This window comes from Styela clava, chromosome 13, assembly GCF_964204865.1.
Source record: "Styela clava chromosome 13, kaStyClav1.hap1.2, whole genome shotgun sequence".
In the NCBI taxonomy this organism is placed as follows: Eukaryota; Metazoa; Chordata; class Ascidiacea; order Stolidobranchia; family Styelidae; genus Styela; species Styela clava.
This window is the reverse complement of record NC_135262.1, coordinates 272,502-278,976: the sequence shown is the minus strand read 5'-3', so window position 1 is coordinate 278,976 and position 6,475 is coordinate 272,502.

Here is a 6,475-nt window from a genome sequence, read left to right as displayed (position 1 = left end):
CATTGACGCCCAAAGGAGCTTAGAAAATCTTGATTCTAAACAGCTCAGCACGAAGCGAAAGGTTGGATGGATGGTGCGATATGCAATGAACCATCTTGTCATAGCACCGTTGGTCATTGGTCACATTGCACGGTTTCGCAAGTTATAATCACACGAGGGAAACTCTCTTCCCCTTCATTATTTGCTGTCCAAGTTTGCAGATGTTATTGTAATCTTTGATTAGACTGAAAGTACGATAGCCTACTACCTTCTGTACTATTATTGTACGTGGATCTTACTGGATATACTATCTGCATACCTACCTAATTTCACCTTGCAATCAATCACACTACTGCACTAACGTTACTTCAAGATGAACAAGGAAGTCCAAACCCAGATTCTGGCAGCTATCTCATCTCTCCAGGCCAAGCAAGAGGAGCTAATGTCACATGCAACTCTATTATCTGCCTCTAAAGACCATGGCAACCAGTCCCAGGACATCATTAAGTTCCAGAATGACGTGGCTCAAATCTCCTCCAAGATCCAGGAGATTATTAGCAGGCTGGAGACTTGTGAAAAGCAACAGGACGATTTAGAACAATACAGCCGAAGAAACTGTGTGATTCTCCATGGCTGTAGTTCTGTGCCAGAAACTGAATACCATAAGTTCGAAGACTTTGTAGTGAAAACTCTCAACGACAGCCTTAAACCCAACCATCCTATTGTGAACACTGACATTGATATTACTCACAAATTAAAATCAAGATCTCCGAAGAACCCCATCATCATCATATTCGTCAGAAGATCAACGAAGAATATGGTGTATGGTAGAAAAAAAGAACTCAAAGGCAGCGGATTGTCCATCACTGAGTCCTTGACCCGTAGCAGGCTCAAGCTACTCAGCGCTGCCAAGGAAGCCTTCGGAAAACAAAAAGTGAGCACAATGAATGGGATTATCTACGCTTACCTAGATAAAAGGCGAGTAATATCTTCCTCAAATGATATCACTACTCTCTCTCGTCCCCTCTACTCCAAGGCTGCTGCCCGTTCAGTGGGACCAACCTCAAGACGTAGCGGTAGCCTATGAGCGGAGGGGAACGATTAACTCATTCATAATCTCCATTTTTCTTATTTGAATAGGCTAGTGCTGTCTAATCAATGGTTCTCCATCTTTTAAACATCTGGAAACCTATATAGCCAGACTAGATATTTAACTTATTTTTTTTCATTTTTATTTTTTACTTTTATTTTGTTGTGCCACTGCCATGAAAACTAATTTAAAATACCCATGTAGAAATTGCCACAAATCAGTTCGAATCAATCAAAAAGCTCTTTATTGTGACATTTGTTCTTCTTGGATACATTTAAAATGTACCAATATTTCTGGACAAAAATATGAAAATCTTGAATCTGAAGCTGATGAAATACCTTGGTGCTGTTTCCTTTGTGAAATAGACTGTATGCCATTCTCTTGTCTCTCTGATTCTGAAATATCTGAGTTATTTGTTCCCCTTCATACAGAAAAAGCTGAAGCCCAGGCACTTGCCAAAATTCTTGATCCTGAATACCTTAAGAAAATGTTTCTTGAATCAGCAAATACTGATACTGATGAATTCAACAACATTGATAGTGTTTTCTTGTACAATTGCTCAAATCAATATATCTGCTCCAGTGATGTCAATGCCCTTAAATTCAACGACAGCCTTAAACTAAGTGGTTTCATGACTCTCTCCATCAATATCAGATCTTTAGCCTCTTTCAAAAACTTCACAAAATTTGAAGCACTAGTTAATTCACTGAATTGTAAGCCTCATGTAATTGCTGTAAATGAAACATGGATTGTATCTGGTACAAATGGCCATTTCAATGCACTGGATGGCTATGTTTTTATCTCTAATAGTAGATCTCATCACCGAGGTGGTGGTGTTGGTCTCTACATTCGAAATGATTTGAAATACATTGTCCGCAAAGATATTACTATAATGTGCGAAAAGGTTTTTGAATCTATATTCATTGACATATCATTGGAAAATAAAACAATAACCTGCGGTACTATTTATAGATCACCACTAAATGATGAATTGAACAATGCTAACTTTCGGAATCTCTTGTCCCAAGTTCTCTCAAAGATGAACAGGTTGAATTATAATTATATAATGGGTGACTTCAACTATAATCTTATTGATGAGTCCAATATGAATACCAGCCTATTTGTTGATATTATGCACAACCTGGCCTATTATTCTTTGATAAACTGCCCCACCAGGATAACTTCAAGTTCTGCTACCTGTATAGACCATATCTGGACAAACGTATATGATAAAAAAATTAACAGTGCTGTTTTAGCAGAATGTGTTTCTGATCATCTGCCGATTGTACAATGCTCTCTTCTAGAAAAGCAAATTCAGACCAGAATTAAAACGCTTTATCGCCAGTTTACTTCGTCCAACTTGAATACGTTTAAGAATGAACTGAATTCTATTGATATTGATGACTTCAGCAGCATCCAGGATCCCAACACTTGCTTTGAAAATTTTTTTGAAAAATTCTCCACTGCTTACTCTCAATCTTTTCCTTACAAAAAACAGACAAACAGATCAAACAAACCTTGGTATGATACTGAGTTACGCAAACTCAACAAAGTCAAACAAAAACTTTATAAGAAATTAATAAACAATAAAAACATAAATGACAAGCACAAATTACAGTTCAATGAATGCAGGAACCTTTATACTCGATTGCTCCACAAAAAGAAATCGAATTATTACAAATCTAAATTTGCTTCTCACAAAGGCAACATCAAGGCAGTGTGGAAAACAATTAATGAGCTTATTGGTAAAAATAAAACAAATTCTTGTCCTTTGATTGGACTTGATTGCAGTAATACACAAACTGCAAATAAATTTAATGAACACTTTTCCCAAGTGGCACAAAGCCTGCTTGACACTGTATGCCACAACCAGCTGGCTGTGACAAAAATTACATTTCATATCTTGGGAAGCAAGAATCCTCATCCATGTTCTTAAGGCCAGCTACATCATTAGAAATAAAAAATATTATACGCGATATGAAGCCCAAGTCAAGTTTTGGAATCGATGGTATTCCATTTAAAATATTGAAATATGTTCCAGAACATATTATTGATATCCTGACATATATATTTAATCTTTCACTATCTAGTGGATTATTCATTGAAAGCTTCAAGACATCCAAAGTTCTTCCTCTGTTTAAAAAAGGTAGTGTTTCAGATCTTGGAAACTATAGACCTATTAGTCTTTTACCATCATTTTCTAAGATTCTTGAAAAAATAATGTATAGTAGAATGTCAAACTACTTTGAAACTAACAATGTTTTCCACTCGCATCAATTTGGTTTCCGCAAGCATCACTCCACTGCTATGGCTGCTAATGTTTTGGTACACAAACTGACCAATGCGTTTGAATGCAAACAACATGCAATTGGAATATTTCTTGATATCTCAAAAGCTTTTGACACCATTGACCATTCCATCCTCTTAAGTAAGCTCTATCACTATGGAATTAGAGGCGTTCCATTCAATTGGATCAAGAGCTACCTTCAAGACAGGAAGCAAATTGTGCAATATGACAACTCATTCTCTACAAATATTTGTGTCATGAAGCACGGAGTTCCACAAGGATCTTTACTTGGCCCATTATTTTTTCTAGCTTACATTAATGACATGTCCAGGTGTCTGAAATCCTCTGAGTCGATCATGTTTGCTGATGACACTAACTTGATTCTTCATGGGGAAAACCTTGAAGATCTATTCACAGTTGCAAACCAAGAACTAACCAACATTCATAGCTGGATGTTAGTTAATAAATTATCTCTGAATGCTAACAAAACTAAATTTGTATTATTCCATCCAAGCAAGCATAAAAGTGTGAGTTGTTCAAAAAAACTACTGCTCAATGGCAATGAAATTGAAAGAGTGAAAGAAATAAAATTTCTAGGAGTTATCTTTGATGAAAATCTGTCATGGAAATCACAAATAATGCATGTTATTGGTAAAACAAAAAGAAACCTAGCAGTTTCTGCCAAAGTATCCCAGTGTGTTGATCAATCAGCTCTACTAGCAATGTTTCAATCATTACTACTTAGCCATATTCGATATTGTTGTTCAGTCTGGCTTCATGGTAATAAAACACTTGTCTCAAAACTGCAGAGTATTTGTAATAATTTTTTAAGAATAGTTTTTGGTAAAAGAAAACATGAAAGTGTAGACTCTTACTTCAAATCACTAAATATACTTAAGGTTGAAGATATGATGAAATTTGAAATACTATCTCTAGCTCACGACTTCCATAATAATGCGCTGCCCAATTGCTTTAATGACATACTTGTCAAAAATACCTCCAACCGAAGAAGTAGTTCTGATTTATTCGTACCTTTCATGAGTAAATCCGTGAGTCAGCATTCCTTGTCTTTTACTGGACCCAAACTTTGGAATTCTCTTCCCTTAAATTTGAAGACGTTTAAGTCCAAAAAATCTTTTCAAAAACAAGTCAAGTCTCATTTAGTTTCCAAATATTAAATATTAAAAATTACTACTGGTGGTATTCGATGACAAAAACTTGGGACACTCCACACTTGCACATTATTGTTTTAATGAAAATGTTGAACAGCTATAATAATATTGTGCCACGACTATAATAATATCTTGCCACGACTTGGCCAGAACTAGTCCAGCACCAAAGAAATGGTATTGTGACATGCATGAGTATATATATATTTTTTTAAATATATAGGTAGCTAACGTACTCGGATGATATTTTCTTTAAATAACTGCACACATTCTATCACTTCACGCTCGTGTTTTTATCTTTTTCTAGCTGTGATGTCCCTATCATACACGCTTGGTCTTATGTTTGAGTGGTGGTATAAGGGTTGTAGATAGTACAATATTGTTCCTGCAAGGTTACTAATTATTGCAACTAGGCGAGCAGTAGAGCTATGTTGGATTCTCCCCTTCAGATTTTAATTTGCTGTGGGTCATTGTAATTGGATGTGGTTTTTATATCATTTATGTATGCATGCGTTTTATGTTAAGGCATGGTGTTTGAGTTGACTTGTTGGCCAAGGTATAGATAGTAAAATTTTGTGTGTTTTTTGCATGGTGTGATAAATTTTTCTCTGTCCCAAGCAGAATGTCATCATAGATCATCTATCCATCGCTATATAATGACAATACATCCCATTTAATTAAACAATTATTTTTTGCCTGTAATAAATAGTTCAGAGCGTTCCCCTTCACCCAATCATTGAAACATCTACTCGCAGTTTTATTTTTTGTTTTTCAGGTTACTTCAAAGTGATTAAATGAAGTAAAACACATACGGAAAAAAACAAAAAAAGACTCCCGATATCCTGTGAAATAACAACCTCATTCCCATATCCTTGTCTGAAATCAATACCCAAGAATGAAAAACCTCACTTAGACCCTTTGTAACCAATTTATTTCCACATCCTACTTTACTTAATTATAGTAATTTTACTGTTACCGGTAACTTAATTACTTATTACAATCTGGACTATAATTTGGCAATAATAGGCTCTAATTTGGGGAATGAAATGGTCTCGCCCACCTCTTCATGCACCCAATTCTGGCAACTTTGGTTGGGCAACTTGGCATTTGACTCCAACTATAATCAGCTTGGCAATATGTTTTCAATAGAATCTTCCTTTTATATACCTAATCAACGATTAGAAGATCGATCAATTTGGCAATGGCAACCATTACAAAAATATCAATATGGTGTGGCAGATAATTTTCTTTTCTAGTATTTTTTATTTTTTTTTTGTTTACTGTATAGTATACCCTAAATTTATCGCGTTTCATTCTTACTTAAATAACTTCTCAGTGGTTGTGTGTGTGTGTGGCTGGTGTGTGCATGTGAGCGTGTGTGAAATAACTTGATAATTTTAGGTGAGTAAACACGTACCACTTCCTCTTGGCAAAACCTTTCATCTTATATTTTGTACGTTATAAACCTTATCTAAGGTTTTGTTTGCTCCCCTGATTTCATAATCAGATTTTATTTATTTGTTTTTATCTGTCAAATGTATTGTTATGCTGATTATGGAGTCGAAATAAACTTATACTTATACTTATACCCTTCGGTACGAGTTAAATATGAAAATCTATCGTATCGTAATTCCAGAATTATGTAGATGAATACAATTCTCGTGACTTTAGCAAGCAACTAACAGCGGGAAAGTTGTTGTCGTGCTATTTGGCTTGATTGACAAAATGTATTTAGCTTGGTGGACAGAATCATTTAGAAATTTGACAAGCAGTTATGCGCTAATCGCTTCTGGAATGATAAAGGGCTGAATGGCGTGAAGAATAGGTTCCCCCTCAAGTTTCATGCACTGTTTCCACCCCCATTGGAGATTAGCGGGACACCTCGTTTTTATAAGGCTGTTCACGTGACTGCGGCCAGTTGGGGCTTTCTTGACCATGAAGTCCACCACG